At 34.4% G+C, this 24,702-nt stretch overlaps 2 protein-coding genes across 23 annotated transcripts in view; one reads left to right on the top strand and one right to left on the bottom strand.

Annotated features, from left to right (window-relative positions):
• The window catches only part of Baz2b (bromodomain adjacent to zinc finger domain 2B), a 277,553-nt gene that overhangs the window by 175,051 nt on the left and 77,800 nt on the right, over nucleotides 1-24,702 (bottom strand). The window lies entirely within an intron of this gene.
• Nucleotides 1-24,702, top strand: part of LOC134478239 (histone-lysine N-methyltransferase 2B-like) — a 173,760-nt gene that overhangs the window by 41,466 nt on the left and 107,592 nt on the right. The gene's annotated exons all lie outside the window — the stretch shown is intronic.

A 24,702-nucleotide genomic window follows, 5' to 3' on the forward strand; every position in this document is an offset into this window, starting at 1 on the left:
TGGCAAAACATTAATCAAACTTCTATAGGGAAGAAGACAAACCATGCCCTCCCGTGATCCAGGCTCAGCCATGGGGATTGGGAAGAGACCCAGCAAAAAGTCAAACCATACCTTCCCATGAGTCAGTCCATGTGTGGGCTGGGAAACCAGGTGAACATCCTCCCCTTGCCTCTGGTAAGCAACTGGCTGATTCAGAGGACTCAAGGAGTAGCTTTATATTTGTACTGTTTGACTGACTCTGCAGTCCTGGGGCTGGTGGTCTGGGCATCTATTTGGAGGATGGCAATGTGCATTGAGACAACTGTGGGGATTTCCTTCTGTCTTATTTTTGAAATCCAATGTTTTGTTCCGTTTTACTGTCTTGTTTTATTCCTATATCAGGTAACCTGAGCAGCTATTTTGAAGATAACAATATGCAATAAAACAACTATAGTTAAATTCCTATCATCTTGTTCTGAAAACCTACAGAGCTATTGTTGGTTTTTTTTTTGTTGTTGTCATTTTGCTTTTGTTGTTTTTTAGATCTGTTTGCTTAATGTTTGTTTTTTCTTTAAAAAAAAAAAACTTCTATAAGGAATAAGTCAGTTTAAAAGAAACATCTATGGCAATGCCAAACATCTGCTTCATTGGGGCAAAGGATATTACCCTAAAATATGATAGGCTCAAGAAGGTCTTCTCGCTTCTCAAAGTGGGGTCCACATACCAGCAACACTTAAATTACTCTTAAATTACCTGTTAGCAATACAAAATGTCAGACTCCAGCCCAGACTTACTGAATAAGAATCTTATGAACATTATAATTTAAGTCTTAATATTAAATATTATTTAAAATACCTAACAATCTATATACCAATTCCAATAATTTCTGATTCCTAAAAACTTTTATCCTAAAAAATCATAGTAAAACAAAGAATCAAGGATAAACAATCTGTTATACCCAAAGTCTAATGCCCACCACTTGGTTAATAAAGTTTTATTAGATGATTTGAAATTTGTGGTAATAGGAATAAAAAAGAAGCAGCAATATATTAGATTTGGAAGAAATTTCAAAATAATAAATAGATAAAACTTAAGTATTTATACATTGTTAACAAGGATTTTAAACTGTATCAAATAGAAGAGTCTTTTCCTCAACTCTTGTGAAGAAGTGCAATACAGTCAGAGGATATAGCTCAGTGGCACAGCACGTGTCTGACAATCGCACGGTCCTGAGTTCAATTCCTAGTACCAAAAAAAGTGCAAATACAGTAGAGGATAAATAAAAAGCTGCTTTTTGAAGTAGAAGAGACACCTAGCAGCTGCCAAGACATCTGAAGAGAACCAGCTGGTATGATTTTTTAAGTACAATGTGATTTAAGAAAACAAAACTACTTCAGAGTTTAAAAATAGAAGCTGGGGACATAACTCAGTGGTATGGCACCTGTGTGGCAAGTATGAGGTCTTGAGTTTAATTCCCAGTTCACACACACACTAAAAAAGAGCTTAAAAACAAACAGAACCCTATGCACCAGGAATAGTCTGGCTAGGAGAGAATTAGGAAGCAGCAGCAAAGTCCAGTGCACCAGCAGCAGTCAGGCCAGCCTGGAGAGAACCAGCAAGCAGTGCCCTCCGGGACTAAGAAGATAACAACTAAAGAAAAGAAAGAGCTTAATGCTTGTCTTGTTTGATTGACTTTGCAGACCTACAGCTGGTAGTCTGATGGTAGTCTGAACATCTATTTAGAGGATAACAATATGCAATATTAATTATCGTGGATTTCCTTCCTATTGTCTTGTTTTTGCCAGTGTCATTCTCATTGTTTTCTTTTGTGTTTTTGTTTTGTTTTAGTCTTTATAAAATTAAAAAATCCCAGAAAAACTGGAACACTAACCACAAAGTTTACTACTTATCAAAGCAAGTCCTAAAGTTTATTCAGTAGTGTTTTAAATTAAGAGTACTACACTAAATTTATATTATATTTTTCTAATTTGAATTGATATTTTTCTAAATTGGTTGAGATAATGAAGTTTTAATGGCACTGTATTAATTAATTGTGGGCCTATCACATATAAGGCATTATGTATGGTTAAGTTCCATAAGACAAATACAGATGAATAGAACAGGTACTTTACTTAATATTTCAGAAAAATAAGACAACTGTCATAAGAGTGATATAAATAAAGTACAATTGGAGCAAAAGGAACTGAAGATGTGAGGAAAGGTGTGATGAAAAAGTGACAAAGTGACCTTGAAAGTCTTGAAGAGTATAAATGGCAAAGATGGTTAAATGCGGGAACTAGAAAAAGAGGTATCCCAAGTGGAGGGAAAAAATACATGCTCAGGATAAGAAGCTGAAAAGCACTGAATGTATTCAGAGACTACCCTGAGGTGGTTTGTAACCTCCCTAATAACAAGAACATGCTCCTTTCATTTTATATCAGTGCCACCTGTAAAACTCAACTGTTGATATGCCTATATAGCATTATAAGAGCTCACTAAATATTTATTGTTCGAATGAATAAATCAATAAATATATGAAAATAATGTAGTTTGTTTAGTATATAAACTATTGTTAAAAAAAAACAGTGGAAGAAAAATACAGCTTAAAAGGTAGTTTAGTTCCTTATTGGAAATGACTCTGAATACAATGTTAAGGTTTTTTGAATGAACACTACCAATGCTAGTAAAATACTTACATTAGAAATATTAATCTACTAGTTTTAAGTGGGATGAACTGAAGTAGGAAGAGATTTCCAATAGAGGTGTTGCCATATTTGGTCCATTGAGGCACTTTAAGCAAGATTCTGTATCACGGCTATTCCAGAAGAGCCACAAATGAAAAGATGAGTATGAAAGCCACTGAAGCCAAGATTCATGAATTTTTTGTAGAGCAAGAACTACAGCAACAAGTAAAACTTATATTGTTGAAGAAAAATCCATTAATATCTTAGAAAGTTCTATACAAAGGGAGTAGGAAGGTAAAAAAGTAAATGTCAAACATGTAAAGCAAGAAATCCTTTTTGCACCAGTGGTATAACCAGCAAAATGACTGTAGAGAGGTAATAAACAGAAAGTCAAAGCTGCCATGTATCTTATAGCACAGTAATTCTACTTCTAGATATATAACCTAGAAAAGTTCCCAAATGTATGCACAAGGAGTCATGTCCAAAGATGTAAATTGCAAGCTGGGGATATACAGCTCAGTAGTAGAGTGATTGCCTGGGTCCAATCCCCAACACCACACACACAAACACACACCAAAAGCCCCACTACATGTATAGTAGAATTCTGGAAATATTGATAAATGAATAAATGGAAGTGTTATGAAATATTTTATGATGAAATTATAGGCAGGAGTTAAGATGAATGGACTAGAGCTACACATTTAACATGGATATATATCTTTAGTATGCCAAAACAACAACTTGAGGGATGTGAAGGTTTTCTTTGTATTTCTTTCATTATTTTGTTTAGGGCAGGACAAGCCTATATGTAATCACAAAGTAAACCAATCATGAGAAAAAAAATAATTATGAAAGGTCAATGAAGCAAATCCCTGGAGAAGGAAGATGATAAATATCAAAAAGCTGAATGATGCTAGGTTTAGTGAGAAAGTCAAACATCCCAGAGGTGGATAAGGAAGTAGAAGAAAAAACCAAACAGTTAAAAAAAAATCTTTGTATTTTTAAATAATTACATATTTACAGGAAGTTGCAAAAAAAAGTACAATGAAGTACATATATATATTTACCACCCATTTTTCCTAATATTTACACCTTACACCATGATGTAAAGCACAATATCAAAAGGAAGCTACAGGGCATGGTAGTGCATGTCTATACTTGAGAGACTGAATCACGAGGTTCACCAGCTTGGCAATTTAGGAAGAGTATGTCTCAAAATAATGTTTGTTAAACGGGCTGGAGGTGTAGCTCAATGGTAGAGTACTTGCATAGCAGGTATAAGGCTTGGGTCAATCCCCTGTGTGTGAGGAAAACAAAACAAAACAAAACAAAGTAACCTCAAATGTATATGTGATTCCATGTGACTTTGTTACATGTGAATATTTATATAACACTACAATCCAAACTTATCACTAGGAACATTTCTCTCATGCTACTCCTTTATAATCACACACAAGCCCCTTTCTTTTACTATCTCTGGCCCCTAGTAACCCCTACTTTGTTCTCTATTTCCAAAATATGGTCACTTTGAAATATTACAGAAATAAAAGCAAACATCCTTTTTAACAGACTTTTCTTAAATACTCTTGCAACCATTCAAGCTGTGCATCTCTGTAGCTAATATCTTTTAATTGCTGAGTAGTGTGTGATCTTTTTAAACCTTTAAGAATGGAAAATTAATTTACACACAGGAGAAGGCTCTGTCAGGAACAGGAACAATACTGGTTAAGGAAGAAAACTGTACACCCATCACCAGCTTTAAGAAAATATAAATGGTTTTAAATTTGGAGAGCATTAAGTAGATGTGAACAGGGGACAGACTTTGAAAGAATATATATGTCCTATAAATGAGATTAATTCTATAGTGAATAAAAGCTGGTAAAGGATTTTAAGTAGATGAATGAACTGGTTAAATTTGTGATGTCAATTAAGTTGTGACAGAGAGCATGATGAACATGGAAACAGCAAGACTAGATGTAAAGAAACCAGTCAGCAATTGCAACAGCCCAGGTGAGACATGATACATACGTACGTTAAGACTTCAGCATCATGAAAAGAGGAGAAAAGATGGATTTGATAAATATTTAGGGGGAGGAAAAAAGGGAAAGAGGAAGGGAGGGCAGTCTTTACAGAAAAAGCAGTCATTGAGAGGTACTGCCTTAAGGGTGTAGAGAAGTTATGAAACAGCAATTGTGGAAAATCCCTTTACTATCTGTAGTTAACCTATAGGAATGTCTAATGTAGGATTTACCAAAGTATAAAAAAGCACTAGCCCTATAAGATATGCTAGAAAGGATTGAATAAGATGTCCTTCAAAAAATAGACTAGCACATTAAAAGATGCTCAGAAACAATTGTTAAATAAGGCAAAACCTGTTTAATATTAATCCTCTGTTTTCCAAATGTATTTGGCCATAGAATCCTGGTGGGTAGTATTTCACATAAGCAATGGTGTACCAAAATTACTTTTGAGACAACTGGTTTGACAGCAATATAGGCTTCAGTTTGCTTAAAAAGCGTAATTTTTCTTGTCTCTTCTTTTTAAAAGACTTAAATGATTGCCTATGTGAAATCTCTCTTGCTTCATTTGTTAGCCTCACTCATCACTCACACAGATTCAGCCACACTGCTTTCCTTATCATTTGCTAAATGTGCTAAATATAATTTCCCTCAGTGTATTAACATTTACTGTCTTCTTTAGAAGAGTCTTACCTAGAATCTGCACGACTCGCTCTCTACTTCCTCAGATCTTTGCTAAATTAGCATCTTATTAAAGAGTTCTTTGATGGCCACTCTACAACAAATGTTAACTTACACCCTTGATATTCATTACCCTTAATTTGCTTTAATTTTCTACATAGTGTGGGTGCCATCTAACACATTAAATATTAACTTATTTACCTCTTTCACCTAATAGATGTAAGGCCCATGAGTTCAGAGTCTTTGTTTTGTCTAGTACATTACCCTTAGCACTTACAAGTAAATAGACACTTACTAATTAATTGTTGCATAATTTATGATCATCATTTAACCTCTATCCAAGTATATTTACTTCATATTAGACTACATAGTGGATGAAAAGCTACATATCAGCATATCAATCTATATAAGTAATAATTCTATTATGTTGTGATCCCTATTTTTATATTTTCACTCTATATATACATTATCTCACCAATTTTACTGTTTAAAATAAAATTTACTTCAGCATTTTGAAAGTTTTCAGCTCTAATTTTTCAAATTTTCTCTTTATTAAAAGCAACTGTAAAATTATACGATTTTACCTTTACAAAGTCCAAAGACAAGCATTTTAGTGTAACTGTTGTTAAAAATTTCTAAGTGCAGTTCTTTAGATACCAGCTAGGAAAATAGTATAACCCGAAGGAATGAATATAGGAACTCTCACCTAGAAAGCAAAGGGCCATTTTCTTCAGGGATACAGTGATTCCTTTCTACAACTTTAGTAACTGTCCAATGCTGTCTAGATTCTACATGTATAATTTTCCATTTTTAATCTTAGTTAATATATTACCTCCAATTTAACTCAGCTGTTTATTGAACATACTGTATTTGATAACATTCTCCTGGGGACATAAATTCCTCTAAAGACTGAAATTCTCACTAACACACAGACAAATTTTTTTCAAAATATCTCAGTATACAACCATAAAGCCTTAAGTATTTTAATATGAAATGCACTACATTTCCAAAATGAGAAAAAAATATTCAAATTGATCCACAATATATAAATACCCTTCAATTTATAATGGGGTTATGCCGTGATTAGTCCACTGTAAGTTGAAAATGCATACACTGAAAAAGTGTCCAGTGTACCTAACCTACTGAACATTGTTAAGTAAGCAACTACAGAGCATTGTTTTTTTTTCACCTTGTGCTGTATGGCTGACAAAGTCATAGCTCATTTCTGGCTGTCCACCCTTCAGAAAGAACTTTGACACATATCACTAGGCCAAAAAAATACCAAATTTAATTGAAGTACAGATTCTACTGAATGTGTTTTTCACTCATAATATTATAATGTAGAACCATTTTAAATAGAGGCTGTGTGCATATTTCATCTGGTTAACATTCATAAAAAATTTATTAAGGGATAAGGATATAGCTTCTGTATATGTAACTTTGTAATTCAACTTTAAAATCTCCAACAAAAATTTTCCTTACAGTACTCTAGTGATGTTAGATTAAAATAAATAAAAATTTGAGTTCTTTTAATAAAAATATCAGCAATTGAATAGTAAATAAAAGTCTCTAAAATTATCCACCTTCATGGTGTCACAAATAAGTACATGGATTTTGTGGTAGTTTAAAATTTATTTAATGAAGTTTTACCTTCAAAACTCAAGATAAAGATAGGTAGCCTGCTGCGTACCAGAGGTGGCCCTGCTGGCCAGGGAGAACCAGGAAGGAGGACACACACACACACACACACACACACACACACACACAAACACAAACACAAACACATAAACATATACACACACACCTTGTGAGCCAGCTGGTGCATGAGCTGGGAGAGATGAACCTCAACCTACGCTGCCAATAAGCAACTGGTTGATTTGGAAGAACACAGACTGAGACGATAACAAGTGAAGTAAAGAAACAACCTAACACTTGTAATGTTTGATTGATTTTGCAAGCCTAAAGCCAGCAGTCTGAGCAACTATTTAGAGGATAACAATATTTTTTTTAAGGACATGAATTTTGGCTAAACTTTATTTTTTAATTTTATTTGAAGAACGACTAAACAAAACAGAAAATGGGTAGAAATAATACATACTTTCTTTTTTTTTTTTTTTTTTTGTCTTTTTTTGAGACAGGGTCTCGCTATGCAGTTCAGGCTGGCCTTGAGCTCACCAGCCCAGGCTGGTCTCAAACTCGCAACAATCCTCCCATCTCAGCCTCCCAAGTGCTAGGATTACAGGTGTGAGCCACCACGCCTGGCTGAAATAATACATACTTTCAAAGAAAAAAATAAGCAGTAAGAAATCGCTAGTTGATGATTGTCCTCTGTAGAGGACTACAGATTGTCCTCTTACAAATAGTTATTCAAGATACTAAAGTGGAGCTTATAAAGTGAGGATTCAAACAGTGAGACTGTAACCAGTTCTGTTCAATTATCCAACAAAAACTTAGAAATACGGTTGGCTATCAATCCTATACACTTAACATACATGCAGTTATCCATATCTTCAATTATGTTGAGATTGAATAAACCCAAACAGGCTAATATCACTCTGAATAAAGAATACTACTATTGCTGGGTGTCACATTATGACACTCCAGGATCAGCACGGGGTATTTTAGTCTCTTTGTCTTCAAAGTATCTGTTCCTTTCATCATGTGTCATAAGATCCGTTCTCATAAACTGTTTATAGATTCTACACATGCATGAGTCTTAACATGTATTTCTATCCTTTCTATATTAGAGGGAGAAACAAAACAAAGCAAGACAAAACATATTCCTATATATACATGAAACAAAAAAGACATATAAGACTGTTGTACAAAGAGTTCTATCATGGTTCCTGTGTAGTCTCTTGTTATCTTCAATAGAATTGGCTATATCGTCAGACATAGTATAATTGAATTTATCAGTACATAACAGTATTAATAAAAAAACAACTTTGTATATAGTATAAAACTTCAAAAACAGGCAGTAATCAAACAAGAATGTGTATCATAGGGTCTTGTCATCTTCAGTGTAGTTGCCTATACTCTCAGACTTGATACTATCAATCATATCAGTTTTGAGTAAAATCTGTCCATACCAAAGAGCAATCAAACAAATCAGATTTAACCAAGATAAGTCATGATAAAACAGGGTAAGTCATACAGGGCTCCAGATTAAGATAATAGGAAATTAAGGATGATTACTGTGCTATATCCTGATGTTTTTGGGATAGCTGTCTGTGCCCTCAAATCTAATGCAAGTAGGCAAACTGGGACAGAATAAAATCTATCAAAAAAAAAAATAAAATCTATGTAAGTAGAGTGGTGTGAGTAATGTGGGTTTTAAACCCTGATACACTATTAACAACATCTTCTGCCATCTTTTTTAAGACTCTCCCTCCCCTTTCACTTCCCAGGGTACACTGTGCAATTTTGGGTCTGGCCAAGACCCTTGGTTCTAAATTGCGGGGAGGGCAACCTCTATTTACCTAAGTGGTTCCGAACCTTCTCTCTCCTGGACTTGATCTCTAATTGTATTCCTTTACCTATTAAAGCCTGTCTTTCCCACCTATCCACAAATACTGTTCTAGTTGCCCCTATTACTCTCTGGTTCTCTGTCACATAAAGCACTGTTTTCTCATATTTGATTTTCAGTCCATGTACTCCTTTTCATGTTAACTATATTTCCAATTAATAGCATCTTGATGGACACTGACTCCTGATCTACTCCACGTGTGGTTTTTTTTTTTAATTTAGTGTATCAAGGCCATCTATATTAGAGATTATAACCAACCTTCTCTGCCTCATTTCTGTTATGCTCTTTTTTTGCCATCAATTGTCTATCTTCTTCATTCTGTTTTCTGCTCCATTCATTGAGGCCTCTGCCACTGTTCCTAGAATCCTAGTATTCTTCTCGCTCTCTAGAATGCCCTGCAGTATTCTCTGCAGAGTGGGATTGGTTGCGAATTTCCCAAGTTCCTCTTTGGAACTTGGAAGCATCTTGTTTCTCCATTAATTTCTAGAGACAGTTTAGCAGGGTATATCAACCTGGGGTGGAGGTTATTTTCTTTCAGGGCTTGGAATATTTCGCTTCAGGATCTCCTTGACTTGATGGTTTTTTGAGAATCTGACATTATTCTGAGGGGCCTTCCTTTATATGTTATCTATTTCCTGTCTCTAACAGCTTTTAATATTCTGTTCTTATATTGAATTTCTGGGATCTTGATTATTATATGCCTGGGTGTAGCTCTGTTTTGGTTGTAGGTGGCTAGAGTTCTGTATGCCTCATATGTAAGGATATTGTTTCCTTTTCCTATTTTTGGGAAATTTTCCTTAATTATTTCTGTGAATAGCCTTTGTAGTTCCTTTGTTTGTACCCCTGCTTCTTCATTCACATTTTTTATTCTCAAGTTATAGATCCTCTTGTTGTCTTCTAGCCTTTGTACTGTTACTGCTTGTTTCCCTGTTATTTTTAAAGTTTTTCCTTTCATAATCTCACATTGCAAAACTGTCCTCCAGTTTGGATAATCTATCCTTAGTGTCTTTCAAGCAGATTTGCCAGCTTTCAATGAAGTTTTTAAATCCTGGTAATCTCTTTGAATCTGCTTCATATATTCTATATTTTCTTTATATTCTTTTTCTTTATATTATTTTCTTTATATTCTTCATCAAATGGTTCTCTCCCTTCTTCCTTTGAGTTCCTCCCTTCTTCTGTCTGTGTCTGCTTGAGGGCTGCTTAGCATCTCTTTTATTAATCTTCTTATATCTTGCTTTACTTGGCTAAATAGTTCTTTTGAACTCATCTATGAGGTCCCAAATATATCTCTTTAGTCCACTGGTGCTGTGTCTGATAATGCATGTATGCTGTTCTCATTCTCCTTTGTATTTACCTTCCTTGTGTCAATGTTCTCAGGGTTGGGACCTGGGGACTTTTTGTTGTTGCTTCCTCTTCCCATCTTTTTTGTTTCTTCCAGGAGGCCTCAGGTTCTTTCTTTGTAGTCACAATTCTTCTGAAGCACGCTGGCTAGGTGACCCTTCCCATTGCAGTGTGCTAGTGAGTTGCAAACAGGGGCAGAGTATGCTGGCCCCTCCCCTCTGGACAGGTCAAGCTGCTGTGGCCTACACTGTATTACTGTGCACCACCTCCCCTCCAGGTCAGTCAAACTTCTGAGGTTTCACTGGGTTAGTGTGGTTAGTGAGCACCACCACTGTAGGGACTTGATTTCAGATAACCTATTGGGTCTCAGCCAGGTTGTGTGACCCAGGCCTAGCTCACTCAACCAATCCTGTTCGGGAAGGGAACAACTGACTGAAGTCACTGCTGCCCCTTGTACTTGCCAGTCCTGCCCGGTCCCAGAATGTCATCCACCAGAGCCCCCCTTTCTGTAGAATGGCTCCACTCCCATCACTCACCACAGGTCGATGTAGGCTCCCCGCCAGCTCAGCTCTCCATTTGGCTGGCCAACCTCTGACCTCAGTGTGACTATGCCTCCAATGAGTTGAAGTGGCTGGACCTTGTGTGGTTCGGCAAGTAACCCACTGTGGCGGGAGCACTGAACCTTTAGCTGTTCCAATAATAGCACCGGACTGTATGTTTGCTTGGTTCTTCTCACCTTAATTTCTTCTTGGGACAAGAGAATTCATCTCCCTCTGTTTTGGGCTCCCCACGCTGTATTATGTTGAATTCTAAATTGACTATTTCAGGAAGCCTCTGTAGTCAGCTGTTATCTATCCGCCATCTTTCCTCCCTCCCTTTGGATAACAATATTCAATGTAGTAACTACTGTGGATTTCCTACTGTCTTGTCAGTATTCTGATCCATTTTTTTGTACTGTCTTATTTCCTTTAAAATAAAAAAAACACTAAAGATATTTATACATATAACAGATCCTAATCTAAATGCCATGAACTAGCTAAGTGGTCTTAGTTAAATCCTAGCACCTGTGACTTGGTTAGTTCACCAGTAAAATAAGCAGATCAGATTTTTAGCACACTTTCATGATTTAATATTCTGTGATTCTAAAATATTTTTCAAACTCCATGCAGTATTTTTATTCTCACAAATAAAATGCAAAATATTTGATACCAAGAAGTACAAGCTTTATTAAAAGCTTACTTCTTTAAAAATACACTAAAACAGTATATTTTTATGTTTCTTCATAGATGAAACAGCTCAACTTTATACTAAAATGTGATAACTACTATTTATCTAATTTGATGAATAAATAAAGAGGAAACTTTATTAGAGCATACAAAATATTCCTGAATACTAGACGATCACAGTCTGTGTGCTGGACTGCTAACAAAACATGTATGTGCTCTAAAGCTGCCATTTTTCTTCCTTGACAAAGACTCCATCTGCCACTGAGCCATTTACAGCCTCCAAGTCAGAATATCAATGATTTCCAACCATTCTGCAAGCTTGCTTTCACCTTCATATCACCTCTTTAATACATCTACTGCAGATGATACATAAATTCACAACTACAAGAGTGAAACCCAAGCTTTATTCACCTGAAAGGTATTTAAAATGGTAATGTACCATTTTTATTCACACTGAATTACAAAAAGAATTTTAAGGTGTACAAATTCTTATAATTTTTATTGTATTATTTATATACTTTAAATCATATATACTCATAGTACTTTAAATAAATGGTACAAAATTTTCAAAAATGTCTTAATAACTGAGACAATATTATATCACATTTCTGTTAAATATAATTTGTTACAAATTTTCTCTAATACGGTTTGTTTATTTTTCTGTCTTATTTCCTTTAAAATAAAAATACACAAGGGGCTGGGGATTTAGCTCAGTGACATAAGCACCTGCCTTGCAAGCAGGCAGTCGTGAGTTCAATCCCTGGTACCAATAAAAAACAAAAAAGACATAAAATGGATAAATAAATAAAAATACACTAAAGATATTTATAACAGGTCCTTACTGTCTCTCTGACTCTGTCTTCCTCCCCCTTTATTTTACTGATGAACTAACCAAGTCACAGGGACTGGAATTTAACCAAGACCATTTAGCTAGTTCATAGCTTTTAGATTAGGATGTGTTACACTTACAAACCTAGGGCATTGTGCAGCCTCCATAAGTACTCTACCACTAAACTGTATCTCCAATCCCTCAAAACTATTATTTGTTGTACTGGAGATTAAATCTAAGAGTTCACAAGTAACAGGCAAGAGCTGTACCATGGACTTACATCACAAAATCTTTTTTGAGTTTTTTCTAAATTGCCTAGGCTGGCCTTGACGAGAACTTGCAATTCTTCTGCTCGGCTCCTGAGTAGCCAGCATTATAGTGTGTGTGACTGTGTCTGACTTCAAGATTACAAAACATTTTCATTTCTTAGAAACTGAAAGCATTAAAACGACAGAGAAATGTTGACAAAATTTCTAGTTTTGTACTCTAGTTTTCTTAAGATTGTAAATATAGAAACCTGTTAATCTAGCAGTAAAACAAAATTAGGTAATTTTTCGATTAAATTTTAACATCCATTTTTTAAAATAGCCTTGGAGATAAAAGCTAACACTGAGAACTATTAAATATAGCTTTATCACTTTTAAACAAAATATGATTGTTAGTCATTAATATCTGTAGAAATAGATATAAAATTTTATCTAAAATATTACTTTTTCTCAGAAAGAAATTGTTCTCTATCAGGCCTACTTATTATGGGTGATGTGAGTTTAAAACAGACTTTTGGTCCAAATTTGGAAATATTAAATTTACCCGTTCATGAAAAAGTATCTAAAAAACCAAGGCACTTTCTGCTGAGAAAATAAAGTCTAAAATTAGAGGTTAGTGACTTAAGTTTACTTATTTCTTTGCCTGGAACCCTCCAAAAACTTTCAGGAAAACTATTTATTCATTTGTAAAATGAAATGACTAGAAAAGTAACATCTAAAGTCTCTTCTGACTACAGCACTCTATGGTAATATGATAGCATGTGTCTAGATGCCAAATGATTAAAGACACTACCTGACCCCAGATTTTTCAAATTTTATTCCCTTTAGGCCATTACTGAGAAAGAAACAGAGTTGAGTTAGATCTTGAAGGATGTACACTATTTGAATATACATGAAGAGGTAGAAAAAAAAGTTTCCAGAAAAAAAGATTAGCATAAACAAAGATGTGAGAAAACAAATCATGATTTCAGATATGTTAATGTAGCAACATTATCCACAATGAGTAAGAAGAGAAGACATGATACTGGATACAGAGAAACTCGTAAGTAAACTAATATAGCTATCTAAGCATGAACTGAATAGTGTAATGGTGGGAATGAAAGAAAAACAAAGGATGTGAAAGATACTGAAGATAGATTACAAGTACTTTTAAGTTTTGATATCTGGAGCCAAAGGAGCGAGAGTAACCCAAAGTAAAGTGAAGAGTTTGTATCTTGATGTAGGACACCATGATACTATTAGGAGAAACAAGCCTGAAATGTGATCCTCTTTCTAAAACAAAATGGAAAAGAAAATAGAATACATTAAAAAGAAATAAAGTTACCTAATTTTCAGAAAAAGAATGCTGAACTCAGAGTGACACACCAATACCACAGTCTCTGGATTAAAATAGCTATGTAACACAGAAAATGTCACTGTAAGGTTTAGTTTTCTCTAAATGAAAACCCTGGACTTCAACACATTTTAATATTCTTTTCAGCTTTATATATCTTTTTTTTTTCAGCTTTATATATCTTAATTTCTCCCCCAATGTGAATTCGTAAAGATAGTTGATCTTTTAAGAGTCTTAACTAACAATTTTTGTGCTCATGAAAAGTTGAGAGATACAAAGTACTTTATCCAGAAGAGAGAAAAACAAAAATGGTCGGCAGCTACTATTAATAACACAACTGCCATAAATTTAAAGACAGAATTGGCAATTTTAAAATGAACCCTGAACTATTAATCATTAAATATCCTTTGGTAATACCTAGGAGAATTTTGCATACTAATTCCTTATACTGTCAAGTAAAAACTATACTCTTATGACATGATAATAAATACACAGAGGGTTAATAAAGTGCATTTCTTTAGGTAATTTAAATAAATTTTTATAAAACATTATAATTTAAATCATATTCTGAAAAAAATTGATTCTAAAATGTAATATTAAAAGTAGAAAACAATTTTAATTTTTACAAGTAATTACATTTAACAAATATACAAAAGGAAGCTAACTTTAGTAATGTGCCTTATTTCATTAAAAAGAATGTGATTAAAAAATAATTAAAAGTGATATATCAAAAATCCTCTTAATTCCTAAAAAGTATCATTATGCTCAACTAAAGATATAAATAAATTGGCAGAAACCATCCATGTTCAAGCATGGTAAATTCTTATTTTAGGAGAAAATATTTTGTTGTATTCATGGACTTTTTGATTGCCAAGATCATTTATTTCTTATTAAAATGCCTCCTTTAATAATGCACCATTAATTTATTTAAAATATTTGATGACTTAATGATATAAGTTATCTATTTTGCTAAATAAATCCAATATTCAGTATGCAATCACAGTGGCTTGCTTAAAATAAGACAAAGTACATTAGAGATTGTTAATGTTACCTACAACAATGATGTACAGTTTTAAATTACATCTAGGTCTTTCAAGATATTTATGTTCTTTCTTCATTATTAACAATTAACTAAAATAAAATTAGTAAGTTTTTCAACTTTCATAGCAAAACCTATGTTACAAAATGGGCTACTGCAATTGTCTGGTTGATTCTTTAGTGTATTAACTATATGGCAAAAATATAAATGATCTGCATCTACATGGCAAAAATATAAATGCTGCTATGGTGAGTTGATAACTGATTCTCAATTCTTATGTATTAATTTCTTAGGCACATTAGAAAAAAATAGAAAATAACTGATTCACAGTATTATGAAATTATCCTATGTAGTGCCTGCTTATAACGTAGTACTCTGAGCAGGAAGATAGCAACTTGGAACCCAACCTGGGCAATTTTGACACTTAACAAGACTCTGTCTCAAAAAATAAAAATAAAAGTAAAAATAAAAACAGCTGAGGTTCAATCCCATGCTTCACAAAAGTCAGCTAAGAGAATATTTATGGTAAGGAAATTTAAGGGCTTAAATTCCAATGCCGTGAAGAGATACATATGACTAAGGTAGGTTTATCTATAAGGAGCTCACAATTCAATACAGTACTTAAAAAGGAAACTTCTCAAAGAGCTTCACAAAATTCTTCCAAGCGTTCATATTTTTAAATGGGCAATAGTATGCTTAAATTTCCATTTTGATAAATGAGAAATGTTACTTAGTAAGAAAAAAATAACAGGCTAAAAACTATAAAAGCATATAATGTGCTGTATTGAATGGCAATCAGATTAGAATGTTCAATTCTTATATCACGTGGCTGAACAGTGATATAGTTAAGATGATTTTTTAAGGTGTTAGGAATCAAACCAAGGACAAACCTCACACATGCTAGGCAAGCACTCTATTGCTGAGTTTTATCCCTAGGAGGCCTTTTCATTTTTTTTTTTCCTTTTAAGATAGTTTTTTTACTAAGGCCTAGGCTGGTCTCCAACTTGATGTTATCCTGCCTCAACCTCCCAAGTAGATAGAATTATAGGAATGGAAAACTACGACTACCCCAGGCTGACATGATGGTTTTGATGTTTTTACATTTTTTAAAGTTTGTTAAAGAATAGAAGCATGAGGTACATTAAAAAGGCAATGAAAATGCCAGGTGTGGTGGCACATGCCTGTAATCCCAGAACTCAAGACGTTGAAGCAAAAGGATAGTTGCAAGATCAAGACCAGCCTAGGCAATAAAATGAGTTTAAGGCCAGCCTGAGCTGCACAGGAAGACCCTGTCTCAAAAAGACCCAAAAAAAAAAAAAAAAAAAAGGGAAATGACAGTCACTGAAGGAAAGATATAAAATGACAATTTGGCGAGATGCTCTTCAAAAAGATCTTCACAGAATTCCTGTATTTAGCCCATCTAAACTCTTAAATAACACATCAAGGTGATTTTTTACTTTGAAAACCAATGTTAAGAAAATATAACAAATGTCAAATAATACAATTATCTTTTTTCTAAATGAGAACAAAAGTTATTAGAAAAAAGCCAGTTTGACATAAATTTTAGATGTGAGCATATGAAAGTAGTTTTTTACCTAATTTAAATACTATCATACAATAAATTTTTAACATCTGCTTAAAATAAAATAAAAATGTGATTAAAATGCTATCGGGATACTGAAGAAATGAAGCAACCCAACCCATGTTTTATTTAAATAAAACATGCTAAATACATACATACACAGCTTTATATACATACACAGTATTACTCAGCTTCTAAAAGAAAGAAATTCTGATGCATACCACATGGATGCACAAGGAGGACATTATGCTAAGAGAAATAACCCAGTGACAAAAGAGAAATGTTTATGATCCCACTTATCGGCACTTAGAGCAGTTAAATGAATAGAAACACAAAGTCGAGTGGTGGTTGCCAGAGCTTTGAGGAAAGAGGGAATGTTACTGTAAATATGGTCATTTGAATTCTCCAAGGTGAAAGGTTCTAGAGATGAAAGGTAGTGATGAGTACACAGCAGTGTGAAGGTATTTATGACCACTGAAGAGGCATCCCAGGGATATCTGACTTCCCTGAGTTCAGAGTCTCATTTTTACGTACCAGAGAGGACAAACTTCAGTCTATTATAGATGGACACACCACACCCTGATTGCATTAAGTGAAATAGATGTGTCAGTACATGTAGCAACTCCCCACGATGAATGTAATCATTATGTACTACAAATGTATTTTTAAAAAATGAAAAAGAAAAGCCCTGAAGAATCTATCTGGCTAAACAGACACTTCAAGCTTAATGAATGCTTAATAAACACCAGACATTTTCATAAAGATTTCATGTGTAGTGCTTCATTAGTACCTGAAAATGTCTTTCTGACAAATACTCTGCATTTATTTGTAATTTTGTACTTTCTCTTTAGGTATCTCTGTAGATCTCACATTAACTGATTCTTATCTACCAGATTTACAAATCACTATAAATTGCATCATTTTCTCTTTCTTCATATTGCTCATTCCAGTTCCACTGACATTATTCTCTTAACATCCTGCTGTGTCTTTATGAGAGTACCTTTTAACAGTATGATAGGAAGCATGATATACCAATAGTGGGGTTTTCAAATAAGGGAAAGATGAGGCTTCCAGTCAATTAGAAGATGCTGTCACCAGCCCAGAAATCATTAAATCCCCTTTGTTTTTTTCTTTTGGAGACACTATCTGGGTATGTCACTCAGGCTGGCCTCAAATTCTTTGGCTTAAGTGATCCTCCTGCTTCAGCCTCCTAAGTAGCTAGAACTATATCAATAAGCACTGTCACAACTGGCTTCAATTCCCTATTTAGAATCATTGCTCCTTTATCCTCAATAAGCAAACCATCAAAATTTTTACAAAGATTCATCAAACTTTTTCTTGGAGGTCCTGGAGATTCAACTTGGATTCTGCTGCACCCAGCAAGCACTGGTACATCTCTGGTCCTGCCATCAGACTGAACACTTTACCTCCTTCCCACTACAGGCAAATTTACATATGTGGAAGACAGAGATGAGAGAAGTGGAAAGGGGCAATATGGACCTTCTTAACTTAGCAAGTGGTTATAAACCCGTAGTAAAATGGAAATATCGTAAACAAAAATATATTTAATAAGTGTGACTGAATAATATGTGAATGTTTAAATAAAAAATTATTACAGTAAAAAAACACAGTATTATAATTAACTCCTCCAAACCATTCCACCTCATTTCAAACACATATCATAATTCTTGCTGTTTTGATGGGCAAGGCACAAGTGTTGAGACAGGGTTTTGCTATATAGTCCCAGCTGGCATTCAATTTTCTATGTAGCCAAGGCTGACCTCAAACTCATGGAAATCTTTCTGCCACACCTCTGGCTTGGTAGGATTACAGATGTGTATCACCATACCATGACCAGCTGCATTCTTGACATTTTATGAAGTAGTTCTAAGAGTCCTCTCTTGTTAGTGTCTTTAGTTGTGCTGTTGTAGTTGCCTCAGGATCCTGAATTGACTTAATTTCTAATTGACTTAATTTCTGAATTGACTTAATTTCTTAATTTCTTACCTTTCACAATCATCATTTTAACTTTGGTAAACAATCAGAAGTTAATCACTTCCAGATCCAGTGAAAAAGGCAGATGAGGACACACCCTAAATGCTTTTACCAGTCTGTTTTTTCATTGGATAACACTCAGCAGCAGCAGCATTCATCATACTTTTTATCAGATCTCATAAAGACAGTCATGAAATGAACTTCTAGAATTGCCTTAGGAAGTGGCCAAAATGATAAGTGTGTCTGAAGCAAAGAGGAATATTTGACAGGGGTTAATGACAATGTGTCTTTCGTTATAAGTTTTTAAAACCTTGAACATTTATTGTATATTTTTATTACAAATCACAGCTAATTACAGAACATCTAAGTTTAACAATACAGTGTACTGAAGAGTACAAAGTATTTATCCTTGTGATCTTGTGACCAACTGGGAACTGCAGATTGCTGCCCCTAGCCACATCACAAGAAAAAGTCAAACTTTAAAATCCAGATTCTACTGAATGAATATTGCTTTGTACTACTAGAAAAGGTAAAAAACTGTAAAGGAATCATAATAAACCAGTGCCTGTGTGTAGTAGTAGAACAATACAATGCTCTTTCACCTTGCACTTAGAAATTCAGCTTTCTGAGATATCTCTTGTTTACTTTGCTATGCAGCTGAAAATCATAAATAATTTTTAAAATTTATTTTTATTACTGAAGCAAGTATTTTTTTGTGTGAAGTTAGACATTGAATCCAGGGCCTCATCCATGCTAGGCAAGTGCTCTAGCACTGAGTGACACTGCCAGCCCTATAATCCTTTTGAGGACATATGCCTACCTCTATTCTCTCTGCTCACAATTACCCAGTTTCACTGGCACTGTATTCACTATTTTCTCAGGTAATGGCTTACTTCTTCTGCTGATTCATTACAAGTGTGTCACTTTATCAGGAAGATCACACACACACACACACACACACACACACACACACAGATATCACATAGATGTCATAAAAAGAGATAGAGATGCCCTAAATTCTATCACTCTCCTTATATGCAGAATATTTTCCTTCTCCATTCCTTTGAAATTCTTATTAATATTTGAGAATATTTATGTATATGTTTATTTTTCTTCTCCCACTAAAAAGTAAATTTATGATAGGAACTTTGCCCTACTGACCCCAATATCCCCACTACCTAACAGATCCTTGGTCCTGTCCTCTCTGCCACTCTTTCCCTGCTTTGCTTCCTGACTGCCATAAACTAAACATTTTGGCTCTGCCACTTCTTTCTATCATGATATTTCTGCCTTGGAGCTGTAAATCAGAGATTGGATCCTCTTAAAACATGAACCAAATTAACACATTCCTGTCAGCTTGAACCATAGGTGGCCACCACCAGCAATGCTGGAGTTCACATCTTGCCATAGATTTCCTTGGGTGGACATAAAACTGCAGGATTTAATGTTTTCCCTGTTGGGTTTCAGTTTTGCTTTGGTCCCATTGCTTTCTAGGCTTCTATTTCTCCCTTTCGAAATTATGATGTTTATCTTGTGCAATTAAATGTCAGAAATATTTAACTTTCTTTTCATTTTGACAGGGGCTTAACATCTGTTTGCCTTAGATGTCAGAGCAGAATTTGGACTTCAGTTTTTCAGCAATGATGAAACTGTTAGACTTTCTTAGAGATAGACCATATTTTGAAGAAAGGGATATGTGTGAGTCTTTTGGGGCCAGGTGTAAATGTTATGATTTATACCTAGATGCCCCCTTCAAAGTCTCATAAGTGGGGCACTCACAGGTGGGGTTTTTGGGAGTTACTGGATCATGGGTATGTGTCACTGGCTCATAGGTATGTGATACTGAATTAGTCTACTGATTAGTTTAGCCTAGTTTTGGGTGTGGATGATGGATTTACTGTGAAAAGGGAAGACCCACCCTGGGTGTAGGTAGCACCAATAGACTTGTGGCCTGGATGGAATACAAAGGGAAAGAAGGAAGTCTTGCTGCTTCCTTCCTGCTATGCCATGAACTCTTTCACTTCAGTTATGCTGCCCTGCTTTGAAGCCAGTGGACTATGGACTGAAACCTCTCAAACTGTAAGCCAAAATAAACTTCTCTTCTTTAACTTGTGTATATAAAGTATTTTGTTCCAGCAACAAGAAAGTAACTAAGACATATATTAAGGTCTCTTGAAAACAAATTAGTTTTATATTCTTTGAGGGTATTGTAACAGAAGTTAGATAAATATGAATTGCAGCTACAGTTGCGACCCTCACTAGTTATGTCAACTTGGAGTAGTTACTTAATAAGTCTAATATAGTGGCACTGTCCCACATCATTAACCTCTATTTTATTTCTCCCTTAGAGGGCAGGAAGTGAAAAATAAAAGGAATCACAAAAGCAGAAGAAATATGTAATTGTTTTAATGAGTGCTGTTAGACCCCATATGATCACCTGTTTATTGAAAAGCAGCAGGTGGGCTGGGGATTTAGCTCAGCGGCATAAGCACCTGCCTTGCAAGCAGGCGGTCGTGAGTTTGATCCCCGGTACCGATATAAAAAGAAAAGAAAAGGAAAGAAAAGAAAAGCAACAGGTTACAAGCAAAGCTAACCAAACGAATGTAACTGACTATATTTGCAATAGGTAAAAACCACATCTCTTCAATATAGTAAGTATTCAGTAATCATCTATTAAAAAATCTCAGATCACAAAAATTTCAAGCTTATAATTTCTTACATGTTTGTAAAATATTAAGTGCTAAAATGTTAAATGTATTCAGGACATTACTGAGCATCCATGTCTTTGCTAAGAGTCTCAATTAAAATTGGATTATTGGGGTCTGGGGTTATGGATCAGTGGTAAAATGTGTGCTTAGAATGAATAAGATGCAAGGTTCAATCTGTAGTATCAAACAAACAAATAAATGGGTTATCAAAATTTACACATACTTGAAACATTTGTTATTGCTTTAGGTTAGGATAGAAAAAAAGTTCTCATTTTGGTCTAATATGACCTGTATCTCCTGGTTACTGAAGTTAAATCATAATGCTTTCTCATCTTGGTGGGGAGGAGACATATTAATAATAATGATGGCACTGATCAGACTCAATATGTTAAATTTCTGAGACTGACTTCTGATCTTCATTGACTGTTCTGTGATCTTAAGAAAACTGCTAAGCTTCTTTATTTTCCCACTTGTAAAAGAAAGATAACAGTGCTTATTCTTCATGAAGTTGTTAAAAGCCATAAACTCATGAATGGGTGCCTGACACATAATTATGAGCTGAAACATTGACTACTGTATATTATTATTATTATTGTCACCATCATGATTTTTATGGAGGTTTTAGAAATGTTAGTTTTTATTTCCTTAAATTTCTGATATTTCTATGAAACACTGCATATGTACTGAGGAAGCATTAAGCAAGTAATGAATATTTGTAGGAGAAATATGGATTAATAAAATAATGAAAATTTACTGTATAACTGTAATGGTATGAGGCTCAATGTTCTGTTACTTCCTTTAACAAGTTCTCTTTTATCATAGATGCTGAGTTTAAAAAAATAAATGATTGAGTTTTTTCTTCAAAAAGATAAACATCGTTTTACAGTACAAATTTATGCTTTTTATAGGGATAAACAATCAAAAATTATTACAAATATAAAATAATTTAAAACAATTCATTAATACCAAATACATGTTATATGTACATGTCTTATTATAAAATAGGTTTTTTTTTTGTTGTTGTTGTTGTTGTTGTTGTTTGTTTTTTGTTGTTGTTTTTATCGGTATCCGGGATCGAACTCACGACTGCCTGCTTGCAAGGCAGGTGCTTATACCGCTGAGCTAAATCCCCAGCCCCCAATAGGTTTGTTTTTTTTTGAAGCTGGACTAAATAAAAACCATACATGGAATTGGCTCATATTACTCTCATAGCCCTTTTAATCCTTAGATGCTTCTATCGCAACCCAATGCCAATCATTTTTTTCACTTAAGGTTTTTCATGTGTAGACATGCATGTGTGCTAGAGGCTGAACTCAGGGCTTAGTGCATATTAAGCATATACTGTACCACTGGCCAACACCCCTGGCTTCTTCCCTTAATACTTTTAGCTGGAAAAACTAGGTCCTGATTAATATCCCCTCAAAAGACTTTTAGTATGTCTTTCTATCATTTCATTAATTTTAATGTAGGTTTGATCATTATAGTTTTGCTTTTTTATTTTGGATAGCCTCATGGTGGTCATGTATACTTCTGTTAACAAAGCGAAACTGTATGTCTTAGGTAAAATAGGAATAACAATAGCGTTTAATTCAAAGTTCAAAACATTAAATTAGTTATTACAGCTCAAATGTTATCTGGCAAATAGTAAGTACTACATAAACATTAGTTTTTATTATACTATATGCAGAGAATCAACAGATTTGATATCAGAATAGATGTTTTTCACAAAGCAATTGAAGATAACTAATGTTTTTGCTTGAGAAGCTGAATAGAGGTTGGTATTTTTGACTGATACAAAAAGTACATAAACAAGGAAAACCTTAGAAAAAAATGGGTTAAAGTTTACATGTGTTAAGTAGGTTGCCTGTGGGAGAGTCAGATACCAATGTCATATAGAGAGCTGATACTAGAAGTTCTACATCTAAAAGAGAGGTCTAGGGCACTAAAAATAAAGAACAGATCTTGGAAGAAAAGGAAAGTTGTCAAAAGAAAACAAAATAACCCTGCAAGAACCTATGAGAAATGCACTGACACTGGATAGGAAAGGGAGAAGCATTTCAAAAAAGGCAAATGTATGAAAAAAAGACATGCAGACAAAATCATCACTTATGTGTGTGGCTAAAAGAGTGCTCTCACTATGTGTATTGAAAAGTAGAGGGAAATAAATGTATGTAAATAGGACAAGGTAATCGAATTTAAGTATGAAATGATACACTGAAGAAGTCGGTAAGATAGCTAAACTGCGTTGTAGAAACATGATCCAAAAGTCTATCATAACAGTCTGAAAAGTGGGAAATCTACTTGCTATTCTGGAAGGTTTTTAGTTAGCCAGTTTTACTTCCACTTAAATTGAAAGAAAAGTTAATTAGGTACTGTGGCTTTAAGCTGTACCTAAAGATAGAAGATGATGTCTTTAGCACTTTTCCATATTCTTTTCCAGTCCCTTTTCCTGCCTCTCCTCCTGCCTGAGGGAACTAAGCTCTCAAACTGGCCTAAGTACAAAAACCTACATTTTTGCAATGATGTACTGCTGTCTTATTCCCTGAAGCACTTATGCTTACATAGCCCTGCTCCATTCTAAGACATCAAGAAATCTCTTGCCGTACTTTTCAAGCATACATTTGATTGTACTTTGCTTTATTACACTTCACAGACAATTGTGGGGTCTTTTTGTTTGTTTTAATAATACTCAAACTTATATCTCTGTCATTATTATCTGTTACAGTAATTAGTGATCAGTAATGTTTGATTTTACTACAGTAATCAGTTTGCATGAATTCCGCAAACATTAGACAGCAAGCTTAACTGATAAATGTTATGTATGTTCTACCATTTCTACCAACTAGCCATTCCCTCATCTCTCCTCCTCAGGCCTCCCTATACCCTGCTTCACAACAATGGTGAAATTAGGCCAATTAATAACCCTATAAGGGCCTCTGAATATTCAAGTGAAAGGAAGAATCACACACCTCTGAATTTAAATAAAAAACTAGGTATGATTAAGCTTAGAAAGAAAGGCATATTGAAAGTCCAGACAGGCCAAAAGATATGTTTCATATGCCAAATAGTCAAACTGTGGATGCAAAGGAAGTTTCTTGAAGGAAATTAAAATGTTACTCTAGTGAACACAAGAATGATGAAGTAATGCAGCCTTATTACTGATATAGAGAAAGGTTTAGTGGTTTAGACAGATCAAATCAGTCACAACATTCCATTAAGCCCAAGACTAAGCCAGAATAAGACCCTAATACTTATCAATTCTGTGGATGGTGAGAAAGATGAGGGAGCTGAAGAAGTAAAATTTGAAGTTAGCAAAGTCTGATTCTGATTATAAAGGTTTAAGGAATGAGAAAATTTCCATAACACAAATGTGCAAGGTGAAGCAGCAAGTACTGACTTAGAAACCACAGCATTGTACAGAAGATCCAGCTAAGATAATTAAGAAAGAGACTCCACTGAATTACAGATTTTGAATGTAGATAAAATGGTCTTTTA

The sequence above is a fragment of the Cavia porcellus genome, unplaced genomic scaffold (assembly GCF_034190915.1).
Source record: "Cavia porcellus strain 051 isolate PalLab524CR breed Dunkin Hartley unplaced genomic scaffold, mCavPor4.1 scaffold_12, whole genome shotgun sequence".
NCBI classification, from domain to species: domain Eukaryota; kingdom Metazoa; phylum Chordata; class Mammalia; order Rodentia; family Caviidae; genus Cavia; species Cavia porcellus.